The 22,940-nt window shown below is 41.0% G+C and overlaps 1 protein-coding gene across 2 annotated transcripts in view; it reads right to left on the bottom strand.

Annotated features, from left to right (window-relative positions):
- SORBS1 (sorbin and SH3 domain containing 1) overlaps window positions 1–22,940 on the bottom strand; it is a 115,447-nt gene that overhangs the window by 91,866 nt on the left and 641 nt on the right. The window contains exon 1 of one of the 2 annotated variants that reach the window (XM_054163302.1): window positions 7,936–7,939. The exons of the other annotated variant lie outside the window; for it this stretch is intronic. The gene's annotated coding sequence lies outside the window, so the exon portion shown is untranslated. Of the gene's footprint in view, window positions 1–7,935; window positions 7,940–22,940 lie in introns of those variants that run through there. 2 annotated transcript variants of the gene reach the window in all.

Raw genomic sequence — 22,940 nt, forward strand, 5'->3', positions numbered from 1 at the left:
TAGACTTTACCAAGCTATTTGTATGCAATCTGTACGGATTGCTTAGGGACAAATGGCCAGAATTCAGCCTGCATCTACAGACTAGAATGACTCCCACAATATTGGTCTGGGCCAACAGTAAGAGTGAAGACCACAGTGATGCTGTTACTAAACTACATGCAGGGCCAAATCCTGCAAAAGCATGTGATTCCCAGTGATGTCAGTAGAAAAGGTACAAATACATTCCAAGGGAGATCTTGATCTCTAAAAACTGTTTTATATTTTCTCCAATATAAAAAAGAACTCCTCTAACTGACAGACCCTTCATCTCAGTGAGCTTATGTAAACCAGTGGCTTTTCTCACACATTGCTCAACAAACATGACCCATACCGTATGTGATCTCCAAATGCAAATTCCTTACATGGACTACTTGGATTCAACTCTGTTGAGAAAACACTGTCAACAGATAACAGATTAGCTCAAGCTGCCTCCTCAGAAAAAGCAACTCTTGTGGGCTGCTGAAATACATCTTCCAGGTTTGTTCAGGTCATGCTCAAACATCTGATTTTACTGGCCCAAATGAGTCAGCAAAATCTGTTTCACCTCTCCACCAACACAGTGCAGGCAACATAATGGCTTCACAACACAGGCAGTGCACTCAGTCAGGCAACACTATCTCAGAATCACAGAATGTTAGGGGCTGGAAAGGACCTCGAAAGATCATCTAGCCAACTCCTCAGCCAGAGCAGGACCACCTACATCAGATCACAGAGGAACGCATCCAGACGGGTTCTGAATACCTCCAAGTAGGGAGACTCCACAACCCCACTGGGAAGCCTTTAACCAACCTAGGCAGCAGTACTAACTTGGTGCAAAGCTCCCTCTCTTTGCTCAAGTGTGGATATTTTTCTGGTTGGGCATACCAGCATCACTTTGAAGAGAAAAACTTCCCAGAATCACCTTATATATAAGGAATACAATAATGCAGCTTTCCCCTGCAAACAGAACAGCATGTAGGCATGCAGGAAGCTGGAGAGAATGATTGGTGGCAGCTCTCAGACTATCACAGAGTTTAAGAACACATCTGCCCACAAAAGGAGAAAAGAAGGGGATTTCTGCAGAGGAGGTATCCCAATTTCTCAATCCTTCTGCATCTCCAGTACACAGCTGGGGACAGGAATAAACAGAAACCAAGCATACACTGCCAAAGAGAAGAATAAAGTCATGATACATCCTCATGACAATCAGAGAACCAAGCTTGTAGATTGACACTGATCCACTCTCATATCTGATCCTAAAGATTTAATTTCAGTGATGTGCAGTTGTTTACCCCTGCAATCCATTGGTTACCACTTGAAAGGAAAACCCAAATGTCACCAGCATGTAGAAGGTGAACAGAAAAAACAACACTGCAGAGATGCCAGAGCTTAGAGCACATTCTCACTTTGCTGCCATTTTCCATTAGCTAATATTGTCAGCTCCACAGAGGTGGGATATGACTTACCTCAGAGTAATACCATCCAGATAAAGAGGTTACTCTCAACTGACCCCAACCTAAGTGAGATTAGAATCAACCCCTCCCCTTCCCACCTCTTTCATCACCTCTATATTTAACTGCAGATTAACTCATTTCCTCTTTCCACATGTGAGATTAAAGTGCACTGAGTGCTGTCAGATCAAGCAGAGCCTCAATGCATCTTCATGTAAATCACCACTTAGTATATGTATTACAGCATGTCAAGGAGAAGTATGAGTCACACACTTTATAGTCACAGAACTAAACACTTGTTTCTCAAGAAGTAAAACTGGCAGGCTGCCCAAGCTCCAAAATAGTAGCAGATACCTCCAACTCTAATCTTCCCCCATCTGTTACATAAATCTTAACGGTATAAGAAGTCCCATTATTTACCAATGTGATTGAATGAAATGTGGGTCAGTAACCAAAGCAAAGGGTTAAACACATAGTGACTTGGCCTCCAGACACCATGTTGATTACACTTCTCTATGAGGAAACAATACCCTCTCATTCCAGGGAGAAATAATGCAACAAAATCTCAATGAGGTCACACTCAACACATTTGGTTCGAAAAGACTGAGAACTGAGTAACTGCCTAGAAAAAGGAAACCACAGCAGGGATGGGGGAGAGAAAGAGATGGCAGCAATTTCCCCACCCTGTGTAATATCACTCACTTTGTACCAAGGCAGTGAGAGGGAGGGATTGCACATGGTGGGGAGGATGGGGGTATTGAACATGGAGCAGGGGAGGAGGCTGCAGGGATTCCTCCCAGCACCACCGCACTCTGACCATGGCCATAGCCAGCACCCAGTACTCCCACCAAAGGCAAGTGCTTTTTCCTCTCGCATCTTCCCTTTGCATCTCAAGAACACTATGCAAGGAGGACAGTATTTCATTTCTACCTCTGCAAATCACTTGAAGCCCTAAGGTATGAGATCTTTGTCACAGCTTAAGACAAACATTAAATGGCTCTAAATAAAGCTGAAATTTTAAATTCAGCCACATGAGTTAACTCCATGGTGAATATAATTTTTCACAGCTTACAACTATGGTAATAAATTTTACCTCAATGAACATGGAAAGGGTGAAGCATGTAAAATTCAAATTAGGAGTAAGGGTTTTTTCTTTAGATTTTATATTAAAAAAATCCTTTAGAGTACAAGCACTTATCTTCCTCATCTCCCTAATGCTAAAATCTCTTTCATTCTCACGCTTCAAGGGACGAGGCTCCCTCAGTTTTAAGTGGCTGCACTAACAGGCCTCAGTATTTCTGCCAAGAATAACAGAAAATCAATGTGGGCAGCAAGCAGGGAAACACACAGAAGAACCACTGGCATTTGCTTCAGCAGAACAGCTGGAATAAGTTGTATTCTCGCAACTGTACTGCCTGGCAAAGGGGGCTATTGAAAAGAAAGAATATGCATACAACAAGTTCAACAACATATCTCAAAACTAATCACTGTGTCTCCATTATTCAAGAAACTCTGGAACGACAAACAGATGGAAACGAGGAAGGGAACAGTGGAATGATATAAAGAAGGTTCTGATGTAGATTGCAGGAGCAATGGGGCATGTCATGCAGATGTATCATTCCCAGAGCAGAATCTGCCTGATCTAGCGCAGACTACATTGCCTGTGGATGAAATCACAATATGCTGGACAGACACAACTGTTTTGATTTGGTGCTGCTGTGCAGATACCAAAAGAGGAATGATCATACACCAACAAATACAGGGAATGAAGGGCAAAGTGGCTGAAATCTCCTATGAAAAGAAAGATCTATTCTGCAGACATCGATACACACCAAGGTGGTGGTGATTCTCTTTCAGTTCAGACATTCCCAGAGAGTTATAAATAGGTGGCAATGATTTGCAAACATCTTCCATTTATTCAAGGGTAGATGCTGGGCTGGGGGTGTCCTGAAATCTTGTTTTGTTGGCAGTGCAAGGTCAATCCATAAAATTTATGGCAAACTTAGGACACATCTAAAATTCAGTAGCAAGCTTCCAGCGACTTGAGAAACTGTGAAATGCTAAACAGACAGAAAAGAGAAAAGGAAGGGTGCACTGCATGGGGTCACTATCAGCTCACAGAAAAGCTGACACAGGCGTACTGTCTGTGAGTTGTGTACCCAATGTGAAATGCCCCTCTGCTTTCACAGTACTTTAACTCCATGTTGTGATGAAACTGCAAGTGTGTCTCATGGAAGCAAGTCACATTGCTTGCTTCTGTTGTACGTGCACATGCTTACCCCCCATGTCCTGCATTTATACATGTGCCTATTTTATTTATCAATGGACTTTTCCTATTTGTTGCTTTTGTGATTTAGAAATTAGACCCTGAAAAACATGATCTGTTCTTGGCAAAACAAAGGGTTCTTGGTCAGGACTACAGTAAAAGATAAAAAGTTTCCTGTTCTAAAGAACAAATTTATGTTTCATATTTCTCACATTGTTTTGATGTCTTTATAGACTACAGAAAAAAAATTATTGTAATCACAACAAGAAACGCTCCTGAGATTCCCTGCCAGCTTTGTATCTTGTGCTTGAACCCTGCAAAAGACAAAGTAGCTGAAAAAATTACATTAGATATAATTGTGTTCTTAAAAATGGGTGACAACATCTCATGAAGAAACATCTCTGATTCAGATGGTCTTTCTAGGAGTCTAAAAAGTACTTATAGCAGCTCTCAGAGGATCAGTGTTTGGGCCAGAGCACATCAAGTTACAGGTACTACACACTGCTATAGGATGCTGAAGCAAGTTTCAAGGCTCCTGAAGGCAGTTTCAAGGCTGCTGTGGTTGCTGCTGGACTGTGCAGCACTCTGCCTGGGGTAATAGGGCCCCATAACATGATTTAGAATAATTCCTGCTTGTCTCAAGCACAGGAAAGGCATGGAAGGAGCAGCCCAGGACCAGGTATGTGGAAGTCGTTAAAAGTCTTGGGGACCACATAATTACCCAGGCTGAGATTCATAGTGCTCGAGGTAACAGACACAGAAGAATCAGGCAGACTCTTGAAGCAGCTGGTCAAAAATTCTAATTCACTAACCAATGTATAATTAAACAACACTGAGGAACCTTGAAAGGTTAGACAACTGAACCAAATCAATGCTTAAGAGGCTAAAAATTACAAATATACATCGAGGTTACACAGAAAGATCAGAGAAATATTTAGCTGGAAAAGACAGAAAGAAAGAAGAAAAGTTGATGGATTTCAGGCTGCAAGCAATGAATGAGTAATTGTGAAGCAAGATTGGGATGTGCCAATTTATCTTGCTCCCTGCTATAAAAAGGCAGTAAATGTAATAGATATTCTTTTATAAAAATAATTTTTAAAAGGTGGCATAAAATCAGTCTGAGGAATTTATTACCACAGGGCAAGAAAGGAATACTGTAGGGAAATGGCATTACTGGCTTTCAGAAAGGATTAGGCAATTATGTTAACATAAATAATACCTACAGCTGGGAGAACTACATGAAGAGTTACAACAATAATAAGCACAAAGGCCTTGCTCTGTTCCATTTGCAACTCAGTGCTTAGTGCCTTCAGGCAGGGTCTGCCCTTTCTGAGTAATTGTTAGAACTAAAAAGGATGTAAAAATCCCATTTGGTCCTACATGGTCTTGTGTGTCATGGGAACTGAAACCATGGGGGAGCACTGATTCAGCTTCTGCTTGGAACTGCTGGGTCGTGTCAATGCCAATGAGCAGTTCTGTCTGGTACAATGGTATTTCTATTCCTCTAGCTGGAAAGCTAAAGGGAACAGCACCAAGTTTCTCACTTTACCTCAAGAGTCTTTCCTTAAAGTCTGTCCCAGTTGTGGCTCAGTCCACTCTTACGAATGAAGATAAGCACAAAAAATCACTTTTTTTAAATTCCATCTTTGGTATTCCTACTCAGGCCACCACAAAATGCACAAATTTTGACAGAGATTCTTCAATTGTAAAGTGGCTTTAAAAGCCACCTTGTCTTCAACAAAGCCACGGTGCTACGTCACCATCCACTCTTCCAGTAACTGCAAAAATATTGAAGTCTTCTCTCATGGCTATAGTCAACATTGTCCACAATCACTTACAGAGCTGCTCTAAACCATATAAAATAGTCAGTTAAGAATGGGCACAGCACAAACTGCCACCAGCTCATGTGATATCTCCTTGGGCCCTGCACATCTAGTATGGTGTTGCCGGCTCTTATACTATGTGAAGTTTTCATAAAGACTCACTTGATGGAAACAGAAGTTTGAAAGAGAATCTCAGTTTTCATCTAAAATAATAAAACCAAAACCAACCCCCAAAATCACTGAGTTACTGACATGGTGAAGAGAAAAACCTGAGAAGCCAGAAGGATCTGAAGGCAAATAAAGCTCATTCTAACATATATTCTTACATGACAAACAAAACCCCTTTCACAATTCTTGAAGTGCAAACACTTCATTTGGTGTAAGGGGTAGCCACATGCAGATTAAACAACCTTTGAAGTGGCAATACCATATAACACATGTCTTCACACCATCCTCCAGGCATTCTCTCTTGGGAAACACACATCCTATTTTAACACAAAAGCCTACAATATCAAAGGACAAGGAAGGGGAGAGTCATCAAGTAAGAAGCTGAAATGCTGCCAAAGCAGAATGGCATTTCTCAGGAGCTGTCAGCTCCCTCACCACCACACAAGTACTCTGGGTGCTGAGAGATGGAAAATGCTGTGCTCAGTTGAGGATCCCCCAGCAGAGTTCAGTCATTTCCACCTGTGCACAGTGAATCACAGCATCAAACACATCAAACACCTCATACTGCCAAGTGCCAGGTGTAGCTAGAAAGAGCTAAGTCTGAATAAAATCAGAGGTTTTGTTCGGTCTCCCACCATTGAAGCCTTTTGTCCAGTAATCCCAAGAGCTCAAGAGAAGGGAAGCACTGAATCTCAAATACACCGCTTTCCCATCTATCTTCCAAGAACATGTTTGACAGGAAGTTCTGTCCTCCCCCAGTACAGGAGGATGTGCCTCAGTCAGCCAGGACTTGAGAAACTTGAGAACAGGGTGTCAAGCTCAGCGCAAAGAACGCGTAAGAGTCAAAGCAGTAGCTCTCTTTGGGTTCGGCTTCTTTCACAGTTTACTCTGCAGCAGGCATGAAACAGAATTTGATCCTGACTCACAGAAGGATTTCTGTCCCTGTGAAGTCAGGGGACACTAGCCAGTTGCAAGTCAAATGCAGACTGAATGTGAAAGGTCCTGTCATGCCAGCTCTCGTGCTTTGACTGCAATTCCCAGAATAGATGGGTTTTTCAGCTGAGTGGCTGTAGCCCATGCAGTAACCAGGAATCTTAGGTTTAAATAATAAAAAACAATAAAGTTCTGGGAATGTCTGCTTCACACAACACAGGGCTAGACAAAAAAAAAGTGAGCAAGCACTGAGGCAGCTGCTCCTGAGCTATGTCAGCACTGTGTTCCCAGGCACAAGACAGGCAGCTCCAGGTCCCCCAGGTGAGATCGAGTAAGTGTCCCCATGGTGTTTCTCTTGTAAATGTACATGAGGGACAGGCAGGGTTTGCTTCTCCCATTCCTAAAGACTGACTTCCATTTAGAGGCTCTCTTTATCACCTAGGAAGGCCCTGTCTGTTAGCACCACACTCCAGGCTAATAACTACCTGTACTTTCTGCAAAAGTGAGCCCTGTACTTCCACTGCAGAAGAGCTGTAATGGCTCCATCACCTCGTGTAAGAGGTATAGTCATCCTTAAAAGGCTCATCTCTTTTCCTTAATTTCTTTTTTCTGCTTTTCATTATTTTTGGTTGGTTGGGGAGTTTTTGGTTATTTTGGATTTTTGTTATTGTTGGATAGTGTTTTGTATTTGATGTGGGTTTGGTTTTGTTTTGGGGTTTTTTTTGTTTGTTTGTTTGGTTAGTTGGTGTGTTTTTATTTTAATTAAAGAATAATATGAATATTTAAGAACCTCAGCCTTCTTTGGGGCTAGAGAAAATAGGTTTTAAAAACATTACCAAGGGCTTAGAAGGAAAAAAAATTCAAAAAGGCACAGAAAGATCCTGCTACTATTTAAAAATATTAGTACCTCATAACCAATCAATCACAACAACCTTGTTTTTGCATTGAAAGCCTTTCTATTAATTTGAATTCTATCAAAATGCAGAGGCAGAAACAATCCCCAGCTAAATGTTTCATAGGATGCAAGATACAATGGTACTCCAGTTAAAAACGGAGCACACCTGCTCAGGTTGTATATCTCTGTCTGCAGGATCAGCACTAACAACAACTTCAGTGCTTACTCATCCAGCACAGGCACGCTGGCCTCTCACATTTTAGTGAAGTGTCTTCGTATTTATGCCAAGAGGTCATTCACCACAAGAGATGCTGTTTGTGAACCTGAGTAATTGGCCTTTTCTTGCATTTCCCACAAGACATTACTAATGTATTCATATACATGAGTTAGCCAAGCTTTGATCACTCTCCTCTTACTACGGCTTTGCATAAAATGTAAGCTGTAGTTCTTCCAACTCTGTAAGCGTACTAAATTTTCAAAACTAATCCTATAACCCAGATTCTCCGGGCTTTCAGAGCATCCCTAATATGGTCATTAAATATCTGAGAGATGAGGACACCTCACAAAAACTCAGATGAACTATACACTCTTCAGACTCTGCATTAAAACGTCAGAGAGAAAAGATACAGCAGATTACAAATTAGCATGAAGAGACGGTGGAGCCACGTGCTTGATGAGCAGCAAAGATATCTACGATAGCACAGACAGAATACTCAAATATGATTGCAGAATCTCAAAAAAGGGAAGAAGGATACTGTTGTAAGGCTGACTAGGGCAAAATTATCCCATATTCTTGTGACTTGTAAAATAGTTCTGAGGTGACATTGCTCTATTTTTCCATTTAAAAAAAAAAAAAGTGTTAAAATCTGAGAGAGACACATCAATAACTTAGCTGGCATCAGACATCCAGAACAAACACAGCATGTTTCTTACTCAGTGCTATGTAAAATTCATAGAATCATAGAATCAGTAAGGTTGGAAAAGACCTCAGAGATCATTCAATCCAACCTATCACCCAACACCTCATGACCAACTAAACCGTGGCTTCAAGTGCCACGTCCAGTCCTTTTTTGAACACCTCCAGGGACTCCCTGGGCACCACATTCCAATGGCCAATAACTCTTTCTGTGGAGAACTTTCTGCTCACCTCAAGCCTAAACTTCCCCTGGTGCAGCTTGAGACTCTGTCCTCTTGTTCTGGGGCTGGTTGCCTGGGAGAAGAGACCAACCGCCCACCAAGCTACTCTTACTGACTGATGCCTTTGCAAATGTTTATACATTTAATCTATGTCAAAACTTTCAACAGTGCTGCCATTTATTCAACTTGGTTAGGTGAACTCTTAGGACTGAAATTTATATTTAAATACTCCTTTGACTTCATGGAACTTCACAGGATAGAACAAATCAGTGCTGTGGAAAAGACAAGCCTACTAGCAGAGAGATGATAAATTCTCTTCTCATTCCTTTCACCAATCCATAATCCATCACACCTGCACTTTGTTAAAAAAGGTGGGGAATTCAGCAGACACTCCCCATGTAAGTCACTTGCAAGTCCTAGCCAAGAGGCAGATAAACAAAGTCTGGCCATTCATTCAGAAGTGGAGAATTCTTTGGCTCAAGCATATTTCCTTTGGATGGTAAAGGCTAAAAGACCTTTTAAACAAGACTGCATAGTAGAAGTGACCCATGTTTCAGAAGACTAGTAAGTCAGCTGCTTTGTATTTGGCTGTAATGTAAGAAATATTTTTCCCCCATCCATCCATTCAAATAATAAAGGGCTTGGGTTTATTATAACACAGCTGGGCTAGCTATAATGCTGGGCCAAAAAAATTTCAGCAAGTTGTTCAAATGTTATTAGTTTTGTCCTAAAAAAGCAAGGTACTGTCTTGTCTTGTGGTTTACTGACTGAACAGATGTTCAAATACTAACGAAGACATGCAATGTCCATTACCTAAGCTGCCAAGATTTGCAGAACTTCCATTGCATTGTACTCCTGTTCTCAGCAAGTGTAAGCCAACATTTCTCCACCGCATTTCCCTATCATCTGAGCAAACAGAGCTGCTCAACTGTATTGAGTCAGGAAGATATCCCTATTCCAAAGATGATTAATAATAATAATAATAAAAAAAACAGGTTGGAAGAGACCTTCAAGATCATCACGTCCAACCCCTCAACCAATCCAACCCACCTAAACAACTAACCCCCGGCACCAAGCACCCCATCAAGTCTCCTCCTGAATACCTTCAATGATGATGACTCCACCACCTCCCCGGGCAGCCCATTCCAATGTGCAATCACTCTCTCTGTATGGAACTTCTTCCTAACATCTAACCTAAACCTCCCCTGGTGCAGCCTGAGACTGTGTCCTCTTGTTCTGGTACTGGCTGCCTGGGAGAAGAGACCAACATCTGCCTGTCTACAACTTCCCTTCAGGTAGTTGCAGAGAGCAATAAGGTCTCCTCCTCTCCAGGCTAAGCAACCCCAGCTCCTTCAGTCTCTCCTCACAGGGCTTGTGCTCCAAACCCCTCACCAGCTTTGTTGCCCTTCTCTGGACATGTTCCAGCAAGTCAACATCCTTCCTAAACTGAGAGGCCCAGAACTCAACACAGTACTCGAGGTGCGGCCTAACCAGTGCAGTGTACAGGGGCAGAATGACCTCCCTGCTCCTGCTGGCCACACTGTTCCTGATGCAGGCCAGGATGCCATTGGCCCTCTGGCTGCCTGGGCACACTGCAGGCTTATGTTCAGCCTACCATCGATCTGTACCCCCAGGTCCCTCTCTACCTGGCCGCTCTCCAGCCACTCTGACCCCAGCCTGTAGCTCTGCATGGGGTTGTTGTGGCCAATGTGCAGAACCCGGCACTTGGATGTGTTAAATCTCATGCCGTTGGACTCTGCCCATCTGCCCAGCCTGTCGAGGTCCCTCTGCAATCCTAAGGCACGCAGTACTACAGACTCAGTTCTTTGTTTCTTGACTGCTACAATCTGCCAGGCTTGTACACAGTGAAGATGTCTGTTTAACTGCTATACAGTCATTTTTAATGTGTAATGTCTATTTCATTCTAAAATCTTCATGGCTCGCACATGGTATACAAACTCCTAGCTGTGTTATGTGCCAAAAGACACTGAATAAACTTTCACAACTATTAATAATTTTCTCCTAATTTTCCACATTTTATTAAGCCAGACACCTCTTGTGTTTTTTAAGTAGAGTTCAACAGAACAGTTTAAGGAGCCTCTCTAAGATTTAAAAGTATGCACCACTTAGACCTTCAAGGCACATCCATGCCATGGAGGCAACTACCTGAACAGCATCTGTCTGTTGAGTCTTAACTTCACTCCAAAGACAACTCCACACTGGCAAAATTTCTTAGCTAGTCCGACAACCCTCCACAGACCGTTGAACCAGCAATTATCACACCCCTTTTTCTTACTGATGATATAGTGGTGAAAGACCTTTTTAAACTCAGGAGATGAGCCTGGAATACAGTATAGCAAAACATCCATTGATTTCAAGTCATTTTTATGTAAGTGAATTCTGGAGCCCCACGTCAAAACCAGTAAAGCAGCTGCTCTTTGTTTAACAGGAATAAGATCAGGATCCTTGAAAAAGGAAGGAGCTGATGAAGGGAAAGCTGATCTGCTGAAATACTGATATGAAGTTGTTGTAGTTTGAGCTGGGTGCCCCCCTGGTGCATTCACTTCCTGTGTCCAGAAGTCCAGCCCAGAGGGATGGACACAGGAAATTGTGTATTTCCTACCATAATTCTTTGCACCACTATAAGATCCAGTGCGGAGTCTGGCACTTCCTCTTTCCTTCCCTCTCCAAGACTTGGTAACTGGGGGAGAGATCTCCCGGCCATGGGCCTGATTAGGCCCAAGGCCACAGGGGGATGGGCAGTCTCAGGCCTGGCCAGCTGAGACTAGCCCAGCAGAGGGAGGGGGAAGAAGGAGCCCTGGGGGTCTTGGATGCACCCTCAGGTGGGGATGGGATCTTTCTTTGTCACTGCGCTTTGGGTTTTCTGTAACATTCACTGCTTTCTATTTAAACTTTCATCACTTTTGCAATCCGTTTGCCTGAGTCGTTATTTCTGCCTGTGGTGGGGAGGGGATCTGCCCCAACCCATTACAGAAGTATAATCCATCACTAACTTCACCAAGGTTGTGTCAGTGCAGTTATAATCAGGCACTGGGATCCTGCTGTTTCTTTGTAGAGAATCAGGGAGGCGGGCTGATCTCTGTTCAGAAGGCGCAGCTTCACCATTAACTTGCATTCACGTTGCATGTGTTTCTGTCACAGCGTACCAGTGATCAGTTCTTCATGTGGACCTCACCTGACCTGTTGTACAAATTAACCCTCTCTTGCTTTGCTATCGGAAAATCATCATATAATAACAAGAAATGAGGAACACTGCATGTGCTATGTGAAGAGCTATGTGACTATATTTTAATGCAGTTTAGATTACACATCTGAGGTAAGCGATCTCAGTTGTACAGAATGAGATCTTCCATAGAAGACTGACTGATTCACTGTTTCACTGAGGTCACTGGTACATGCATTTTTTGGAAGGAGAGAGAATTCGTCAATACAAATAAATTCTCCTCTAGTAACTTCTGTGAACCGAATTTGGTTGTACTATGACATGTTTTGTTCTCCAATGCATTTGCATAATTCATGGGAAAGTGTTCAGGAAGCCTAACTCCAGATAAGTAAAAGGACAAATTCTACCTTACAGCTTTCAGAAGTCAAAAGTCCACAAATAGAAGATGATACAACTGATTTGATACTGGTAACTAAATAGTGTCTGCAGTTAATTACCCTGCAGTGTTTTAGATTTTTCCTATCGTAGCTTCAAGGAAATAAACAAAACTGGAATAGTTGACATTTTATCTTCACATGTAACTAAACTGAATCACAAATTAGAGACCTTCCTATCAGCACAAAAACAGCCCTGGCTCTAACCACATGAGGAAGTTCCAATAGCACTTTGTGTTCCACAAAACACTACAGAAGGTCTTCTGAAACAGGAGCCTGAACTTTTTTTCATCTTCTGTCAAATCTCATTGTTCCACTGTGACAGAAAGAGAACTGTCCTAGAGGTTTAATTCAGAGGTAGGTCCACCACCACAGACTGGCCTCAAGTAGGTGGGGCATAGGGCATCTCCTTGGAGGTTTACAGCTTTTCTGCTCTCCATTTGCCAAACTTCTGAAGTTTCCTAGTCCCAGGGGTCTTCCTTAGTCCAGACTGAGCAGGTGCATTTCACATCTTTGCTGAAGTAAATCACACAAATGTTTTGCATATTTGGCAAGCAATATCCTTCTTCAACCTCTTCTATAACTAGATGCCAAGTCATGATGGTTTACTGGCTCAACTGCTAAAAGTCAGCACTTTCCATAAAGTCCACATTGCTCTTTAAAACCTAAATTTGAGGGATTGGAGATTATGTCTCTTATTCTGAGTGGATTATCTAGAGTCAAACTGCCTCACCATGAGGCTCTTTTGGCATATCTGTGGGTCAGAGGTAGTCATGTCTGGCAGCAAGGTGGCTTCCACCAGCACTCTTCAGGAAGGACAAAACAATAGTTAGTACAATGCGTTTGTTTACTGATCATGGCGCTTTATAACGCATCTTGTAACACATATGGTAATTATCTAGAGCTGCAGAGAGGCAGTATTTGATTATGAATTGTTTGTGACAGGTGACAACGCTGTTGGCAATTAGTCCGAATGGCCATGCAAACTGTCCCCGGCAGCCTATTACCAGATATAGACCTGTAAGGAGAATCACTGGGAAAACACACTGCATGAACTGTTACCTTCAGGGCTGGCTGCCAGCTCCAAATGTCAGGACTGTGCTACTGCAGGATTCAGAATCCTGTTCACCATATGAGCCACTTGACATCTTAATAGGCTTGCCAAAACAAGGAGGGTTAGTTATTCAAACCCATCTCACTCCTGCATCAACAAGTCACTTTTATTTTAAACATTGCTAACAGCACTTACTGACTATGCAGAGAGCTGATCAACACTCAGGAAAGCAGCCTTGCTTCTGTCAATGCCAGCATGATAAGTAAGGCAAAGAGGAAATGGAATGAAAATGTTTAAGCCTTATTTAGTCTCAGAAAAACCTTGCGTAGTTCAGCCTGATCTACTGCCAATCCATGACATCTGGACTTGGTTTCTGATGAAAGCATTTACAGAAACAAATAAAGTGATACAATCCAGTCCTAAATAATGAGCAAAGCTTAGAAATAGTCTGTCATGACAAATGGAAACTATGCTGTTACAAATAGCAAGAATTTGCTTGGTGATGCACTAAGAGAACTGCTGTCGCTGCTAAAATCTTGGCACTGTCTTAAAGAGTCCTTAAAGAATTCTCTTTAAAGAGAATTGCAAGGGGGATGGAAATGCTGCATTTCAATCAGAACAAAATAATACAGTTCTGCAACACAGGTAATCCCCACAACTTTCCAGCAATTCTAAAATGAGAAGTCCCTCTATGACTATGCAAGAGTTGTTTCAGCTCTATTGATGAAGAAACTGAAGCACAGGCAGGATGTTTTATCTAAACTCCCCAAGTAAGCCTGATTAACAGAGTCTACAATGCAGTCAATTGCCAGCAGATTCCTGAAATGACAAAGAGCATCCTTTATAATACAGCAAGGCCTCTCCAGGCTCTGCTTCTCTAAATAACCAGCGTGATGTGGGGCTGCATGCCTACAACCAAGATATTAAGAGCTAACTAATACACTTGTCCAGTGACGTGTTGACACCCTTCAACAGACACAGTCCACAAGCGTGCTTAGAGAAATGCGTAAACAACAAAGAAACTGGATGATTTGTAAGAGAATTGCTCTCTATAGAGTAATTGCTCATGTCAACAGGATCTTCAAAGCAATCCAGGAGTTAACAGAAGATACCTTCATCGTAACTTCGTTGGGCTGCGTGAAACAAGTTTGCTGCCCAGTGCCTTGTGAAGAGAAACTCCCACACCCAGAAACATCTTCTATCCAAACTGACCCTACTAGGAAACAGCTGAGGTCACACAATCACAGAATGTTATGGGTAGGAAAAGACCTCCAGAGATCATTGGGTCCAACCTGCCTCCTGCCGCCACCTACCCCACTAAAGCATCGCTGAAGTACCTCAGCAGACAGCAGAGTGGAATTTGACATTGCTACTACCCATGACACACCAGGCCCCTGAATTCAGTATGCCTGGCAATCAAATCAGGTCTTCTTTCCTCACCAAAGAGAAGACAAGGTCACAGTATCTTATTGGAACTCTTTCATTCCACCCCTGAAAAAAAGACTATGACTAGAATGCCAGTCTTCCTGCTGGAATGATAAACTGGGGTGCACCACATACTGTTTGTTAAGGAAACTCCAGTACAGCTTGGAGGCCAGCAGGTCCAGATTTCAAAAAACATACAAAACTAGAATTAATTCCTGTAATTATTTAACTCTGTGCACATGACCACATTCACTAAACCAGAATTAGGTATTGCTACAACTTCAAGGATATAAACAGCTGCAACTGCAGATGGATTCTGAGGCAGCAAACCACTTACGCAAGTGCCACCGGACTTTAGTAAACAGATTTAACTTAGTCCCCAACTTTCTCTGGATACTTACATTATTTGTAAAATTCATAACATTTTCACAATTATGTGATGTTTTCAGAGCAGAACTGTCAATTCCTAATTAACAACATTATACATGCAAAAAGATGAAATGCCATTCAGCATTTGGAGCACAACCCCTTTTTTTTTTTATTCTTCAGAAATTTTAGATACTGCAGAAGCCTTCTGTTTTAATTATCTCTTTATAATCTTATCATTTTTTTCCTCAGTAAGACCAGCTACCCAGTGCTTTGCAGCAGCAAGAATCTGCCAAAAAGTCTCGCTAAACTGTGGCTTGCAAATGAGCACGTACATACAGGAACTTTGTCAAACATAACCCTCACTCAAGATAACAACTAGTGATGGCATTGATTCTAAATACAGACATATCCTGATATACAAACATGAGTGATAAATAGTAATGACAGGATGCACTTCACCTAACTACAGTTAACCAAACATCAGGCATCTAAACAGTTACCTCTGCAGTTAATGGTGAGTGACAAGGGCTTTGTGAGGACAAGTCGTCCTGTCCCAAGACAGGCATGTAAGCTGGAATGAATCACCACTTGGCAGTGCTTTTCTTTCTCTACTCACTATGGAAAGAACCTCAAAATGTATTTTTTACAAAGGAGTGAGATTTGCTTCCTCCTAACAAATACAGCATTGACCACAGACTCAGGTGGTAATAGCCAAGATTATGGCAACTAGCTAGATGTGGATCATGGCACACAGGCAGTAGCCCCCATTTGTAAGGCTGTTCCCATTCCCTGTGACAAGGAGATATTTAATCCTTTAGAAAAGGCAAAGGAACAACTGGCACTGAACAGTCATTAGCAAGGCAGAGTCAGCTTGTAATAGACTAAAGTTGTGAGTTTTGGAGTTGTGGCTTGTGTTTTGGCAGAGAGGTTGTTTGGACCTAACCATATTTGGTGCAAATGCCACAGCTGAAGGTGCCAATTCCAGGCTGGAAATACGGTTGTACTTAAAATACACACCAGGCTGTGTTGGAATACTTGTGACCATGTGACATTAAGATAATTAATCAAATGTCAGATGGCACAATTCCTTAGTAGAAGTGGTAGATATGGAACAGCAAAACAGCAATTGTGTAACATGGTCACCCTTTCAAATTCCCAAAGTTCCCATGGAAGCTGGGAATAGAGGAGGCCAGGGCCCTTTTCTTAAAAGCTGGGTTTGGGTCTAGATTACTCAGACTGCAGGCTATGACTACAGCCATAGCACTAAAGATGGTTATTACTCACTGGTGGGCTCTGGATACAACCTCTTCAGACTACTGGTGAATCAATTATAAAACATTGCAGCTGATAAAGTGTAGTACATTTAACCATAAGATGCTTAACATATGCTTCATAGGACATAGCAGGGATAAGGAGTCCTCCCAACCAGCTACAGTTACCAGAGAAGTGCCTATTTACATATTTCCAGCCTGCTTACTGTTCTTGTGTTAACAAACTCCATTTAGCTTTTCTAATTGTAAATTAGGTTGCATTTCAGAAACAGCAAATATTATTAGCTGTATTTAATAATCTGTTCTGGTAGATCGTGTTTATTCTGATGTTGATGAAGACAAATGCAACACCAAGAGAAAGAAATACAAATTTAGACCATGAAATATTTATGTATATTACTGATCACGTAAATCCAGAGGCAGCACTGAGGAATGGAAACCAAATGTGATGTTTCCTGAAGTAACATTTTAGATAATTTTGCACTCAACTCATTTATTTAAAGAAACAACGAAAGCCCTATGCCTCAAAATAACCTCCCATTTTGACAGAATAACTTATGCTGCATTCTTCATTTAGGATTGATTTTGCTATTTCATTCACAAAGAGCCCTTTCATGAGCAAGTCCACTCACAGCAAGGCAGTCACTCACATAGAAAGGAATTTCTCTTGCAAGCAAGGGCCCTTGCAGACATCTCTTCGTGTGTGTTTCTATGTTCTTCTTATTGTGGTCTCTTATCTGGCAACCACTTCAGCTCATGTAAGATGAGCACACTTAAAATACATTTTTTGCTTTTGCTTCCATTAACACTTTATCACAAATTGAGTGATGTTATCCTGAGCTACAGAGTAGCTATTAATATGAGCTCTAGAATGTCTTCAGGAGAAGAAAAGGCAGTTCACAGTGGTAATAAACTGCTCCATTATCAGTCTGCAAAATACACTTGGTATTTAGAAGACAGCTATCCTCATATCCTTGTGAACTTTCACAAGGATCTGTTACAAAATGCCACAAGCAACTGATAGATTGTTGTAGTGTTGGGACAGAAAGAAACTGGTTCCAATCCCCAGTCTTGTGATCTACAGCATGGTTAACATGGGACCAAATACCTCACAGCCATGCAACCCTGTGTATGTGAAGTCAAGACCACACTTGGGGCTCTTAAATTCATGGTAAGTATGTGTCTTAATAAAACTAAATTGCTTGGACCTGGGAATGTGTATCAGAGAGCTATAAATTGCCATTTTTTTTTTTTCACTGATTAGCAGACAAATTAGTTCAAGTTGAATGATGCAAGTTGACACTTGTGTAGCACTGGACATCTTCAAATGGCTGTGTAAACAGCTTTGTTGCATTTGTATAAAGTAGATACAGGTCATTAGGCTTTTTTTTAGTCTGGGGAAACAGAGAAGCACAAATTGAAATCACTTTTTTTTTAATGCTACTGTGTTAGCTGCATTTTGCCAGATTTGCATAGGGTTTTTATACACCTCTGGTAAGGCAAAAAACCCCTCATTTTAAGGATCTTGACCTTGCCAAGGCAGTGTGACGAAGCCTCAGTGTAAATAAGAATTAGGCCTCCATCACAGCTTGAACTGAAATGGATTTACATTGGCATGATGTGCTTTTGAAAATACAGCTAGATGATTTGACCAATACGACACAAGAGTAACAGTGACAGTATGATAACTCAGTTTGTCTGACATTACTGAGCACTAGACCAAATTAGCCCCTCAGAATACAGTTCTAGTTTGAAAGAGAGTTCGATCGCACAGAAAACTTAAAATTATTTTAGAGGCTATTAAAAAAAAATAGGGCCTGCAAAATATCTGATCTGGCAGTTCAGCTGACCATCCATTACTAACCTGCTCAAAAGTGTTGTCTGTGCTAAGGGGAGAATGAGATAGATGTGCAATGAGTGTCTGCTATTAAAAGAAGGTGATATTAACCAAGTTATTTCATTAACATGTGTGAAAGACTGATACAAACAGAAAGACAGAAGGAATCTTGTAGAAACCAAGGTCCCAGAAAATGGATCCCGGCTAAGAAGATGGCCCTGGATGGAGACTAGCTACCCCTGCTGAATGCAAATGCATAGCCTTCACTATATATGGATACTTACTTCCACTAGCTGCTAGCAGGATTAAGGCTAAGAGATGCCCAATGTATGAATACACGTGTATGACACCAGGACTGAAATATTGTTTCAGGAAAACCACCCAAGTTTGTTTAAAACTCTATCAGCTCAGTAAATTATTCTCTTCATCCTCCCCCTCTGCCCCCAACCATCGGTTACACTTTGACCATGTATGGAAAAGACTTCAGAGGTCTGAGTCATTAAAACCTACAGAGAATAAAAGAACTTGGCAAATATGAAAGAAAAGAATTCTGAATGGCTCTGAGACAGCCTGCTTCCCCTTGCTACTGAAGATGTGATAGATGAGTTGTCATTTATGTGTAGGAGATGATGATTTAAGGATTTGGACAAATCTATAGACTTAATTACACAAATGTGCCTGAAATGGTTTCAAATACAAACTATCATGTTAAAAACTGTGGGAAATCTTTTGATCTTATTTCAAAAACACAAAAAACCCAACCACCAATATTTAAAGTAGTAGTCTTGTGCGTTAGCTGCAGACAAACTTCCTACCAAATATTCTTATTCCTGCCAAAAACTACAGTATTTTTGGTTAGTTTCTTATTTACAACCCTCAGTGTGCATGAAACAGTGATGTTTTTGGAGTGCCTGATCACATGAAAAGTTCTAACACCATTCAAAGTTACAATCTCCTCTCACAGCACATGACTTATTGGGGAGAACACTCCAGCAGTCATCCTCTTCCGTGTAAGAAACAGACATTTCAGGAAGGAAAAAAAAAAAAAAAAAGCAAACAACACTTAGAGGAAAGATGCAGGATGTGGGAAATGTCATGTGGAAGCCTACAAAATGATATGACATTACCCATAAGCATGTAGAATTTAGCAGGGAGAACATGCTGTATAGAATTAATGACATGGAGGTTTTTTCGCCTATCTGAAAAGCAGCCTTTATGAAAAGCAGATTTTTCTGATGTCATTCAACTTTCAAACCTTTTCAGATGTTCCCATTCAGCGCGCTGCTAACTAATCACAATTCAGTGTGATGTTTCTTCCCTGAAGATAATTCAGTGGGATACAGATTCTCAGAGAGCTCATTGAGAAACTGGGATTCAGGAAATATGAGCTTTATTTCCAGCTTTCTGCAATCACCATATCTCAGTTTCTCAATTCAAAAATGGAACTAAAGCCACAAGCCTCCTTTTCAAGCACTTAAAACATGATCAATATTCTATAAAAACTTAGAACTTTTATCACCATGTAAAGTGCTCAGTCCCTCCACCCCACAACAACCAAATTTTGGCATTGATTGGTTGTATTCTCTTGCAATATTCCAGCTAACATTTATGCCAATTTAGCCACAGCAGCATTTCTCAAAGGCAGAGATTTCATTCACTCCTGTGTCAAATGCAGTTACTTCAAGTCTCAGTTTTATTTCTGTAAAATCAAGTTAGGTTCTTCATCATGGAATCTGATTCACGTCAGTACACGCAGCCATAAAGATTGCAATCAGAAATGGTGCCTTCATCTGCCTAATCACACACACAAATTTGGGATGAGTAACACAAAAAAAGACAGGTCCTAAATGATTCCTAGAGCTATTTGGGTTTTGATGGCATCATAACAATTCCTTTACGTCTACAAATCCCAGCTTCCCTCCTACCCCAGCCATTCTCCAATTCACAACATGAACAGCTTGGGAAGAATGAGAATACAGAGTGCATAGAAAGAAAAATCCACCTATACCTTTTCATTACTTCATGGGTGACAGTATTTCTACGCATACTATCCATAATAAAGTGTGTAATTACAGATGGTTAGTACTCCGTTCTTTGTAGAATACATTCATTTCATATAAATCTTTAAAGAATCACTCATGTACCATGCAGGGAACCATATGTTTGAGCAATACTCCCTATCAACCTTTTCACATTGTATTTGCTCTCCCTTACTCATTAATGAGGACACAGTTCTGATGTTTGCCCATTTTTCTCCAATTCTTTTTTTTTCTTCTTTTACTGCAACATCAGAATCAGCAGAACTGAAAGTTATTTTGTGACACATAGGATCAGGACCCCAGGTGAGAATGAAGACTGAAGACTAGTTGAGAATGCACTGCAAAATAGGTTAGCTAACATGATTTCCAAAGTATTCTTATAAATGACAAAAAACAAATAGCCTTCAGGGTTTACACTCTGAAAACTCAGTGGATCTTACAAGTCTTGGGAATTCAGAATACACAGCTGTGGGAATTCAGAAACTAATCAATTCAAAGGCTGCATGGGGCTGCTTCTATGACAGAACACCCCTGAGTTATGTGCTCCTGACCAGGGAGAATCCACCACAGACAGAGCAAGTAGATTTTAGTGGAATCTAAAAACAATTTTGAAAGTTACATTAAGACATATTCATGCACTTAACATTATTGCAGCTTGCCTAGCAGGCGACATCAACATGTAGATCCCTGCTTCTCTCCATTCAAATATTACCAACATTTACAATCAAAAATAAGAGACAAATATCTCACTTCTGTCGACTAATAGGGAGTAAAGTGAAGTAAAACAGACAAGCTCTATGTGATAGATGTGACTCTTTCCCAATAAAGCTTCCAGCAGATCTTTAATTCAGCATATGTCTTGTGTATGGATAAATACAGATGATGCAATTACCTAAAATAATATTTTTTCACTTTTCAGTGGTTTTATTACAGCATTATCTAAAAGTCCAGTCAGATTTCTGCCTAATGTGCTGGCTGTGTATAAGACTATAGTCCTTATCAGACTAGGTCACAGACAATACAGACAAACGAAGTATTAAATTTCACAGGTGAGGAAGCAATGCAGACAGATCAAATGACATGCTAGAGATCACACAGAGTTAGGTATTAAACTTATTCCATAGCTTGCATAAGGGGAGACAATTTAATCACCTCGGAGGAGATTCACAAGAAAAATCTCTCCTGTAGAATGGGCTGGAAGCCTTCTACAAGGTGCTTTAAAAGCCATTAACCATGTCCTGGGTCTTCTATATGAACGCTTCTATTGAACTGTTTGCCTCAGAAAGTCGTGGAATAACAAACTTTGTCACTTAAACTCCAAGGAAATGATCTGGAAAAGCTTAACAGGAAACTGAGGCATGGTGTCAAGCACTGTTCAGCTCCATGAGCCTCAACCATTAACAGCCACCCTCCAGTGGTGGGAGACAGAAGAACTGGGAAGACACCTGAGAAAGCCCATCGCAGTGAGACTTACCTTTACTTGGGAGCACATAACTGTTTATTTGCAAAAATATATAACATAGCTCCAGCCCTTCAGAATGACCATAAGTTACCAAGCAAGAAAATGAATACCTAAAGGAAACATTAAAGTTGAAGTCCACCATAAGAAAGTGACAGGGTTACTATCTTCAGCTATCACCGAAATCTACCTAAAACAAAGAAGTTGCAGTAACTCCACTTTATCTGCTCAATTTAAGCCTGATTTTCCCAACCAGAACAGACAGGCTCATAGCCTGGAACCATATCAGAATGAAACCCAAATTAGCTGCAGTATTAATTTTTCAAACCAAAGCAAATAGAAGAACAGTAGTACCAGTTATTGGTGTGCTCTACACAACACAGGCTACTTGTAGACATAGGAATGGCCAGAGTAGTCATATCCCATTTTGGGAAATCACAGCTTACTTGCTGCCATGCAAATCTCAGGTGAGGTGAACATTATCAGGACAGTGAAGGTCTTGCCCAGATATCGACCACAATGTTTGCATTAAAGTCCAAGCAACCACATGCTCACAGAACTTTTAAAACTAAAATAATTCTCCCATGTTTATTTATTGCAGTATAACAAATAAGACCTAACCCTGGGTCTTGTTTTAACTGTGGTACAAATGATTGAATGAAATCATCAAGCTTGAGTCTGCCCCTAAATGGTGTCAGGTGCAGCAGAGAAATCTAGACCCAAACTTTAAGTTTCTGGAGCTTAACGTCAGCCTCAATTTTCTGTTACATTAAGGCAATAACTTCAGTCCCAAATTAAGTTATTAAAAAGGCCTGAAGGTGAGCCCATCATCCAGTTTTAGGAAAAAAATAATCTCCACTTGAATTTACAATTAGATATCTTTTACATTCATTTCAGGATGTTCATCTGGGGAAATTTAACAGGCAAGAGATGCCTAACTGAGAATGGAATCAATCAGGAATGCAGCTACAACAGAAAGAATTTAAGCAGACCATAAAAGAGAGGGAAAAAAGAAAACCCCGCTCCAAGTATAGTCCGGCTAAATGCAACTGTAGTGAGTTTAGGCTGCTTCCCAGTACTCCAGAGGGAATTCTGCTATTTGCTGAGGTTAGTGAATGTAATCCAGTGCCGAAGGAAAACTACAAAAAAAAAAGTGCTGCTGTTTTCACCATTTTCT

Source organism: Dryobates pubescens, chromosome 8 (assembly GCF_014839835.1).
Source record: "Dryobates pubescens isolate bDryPub1 chromosome 8, bDryPub1.pri, whole genome shotgun sequence".
NCBI classification, from domain to species: domain Eukaryota; kingdom Metazoa; phylum Chordata; class Aves; order Piciformes; family Picidae; genus Dryobates; species Dryobates pubescens.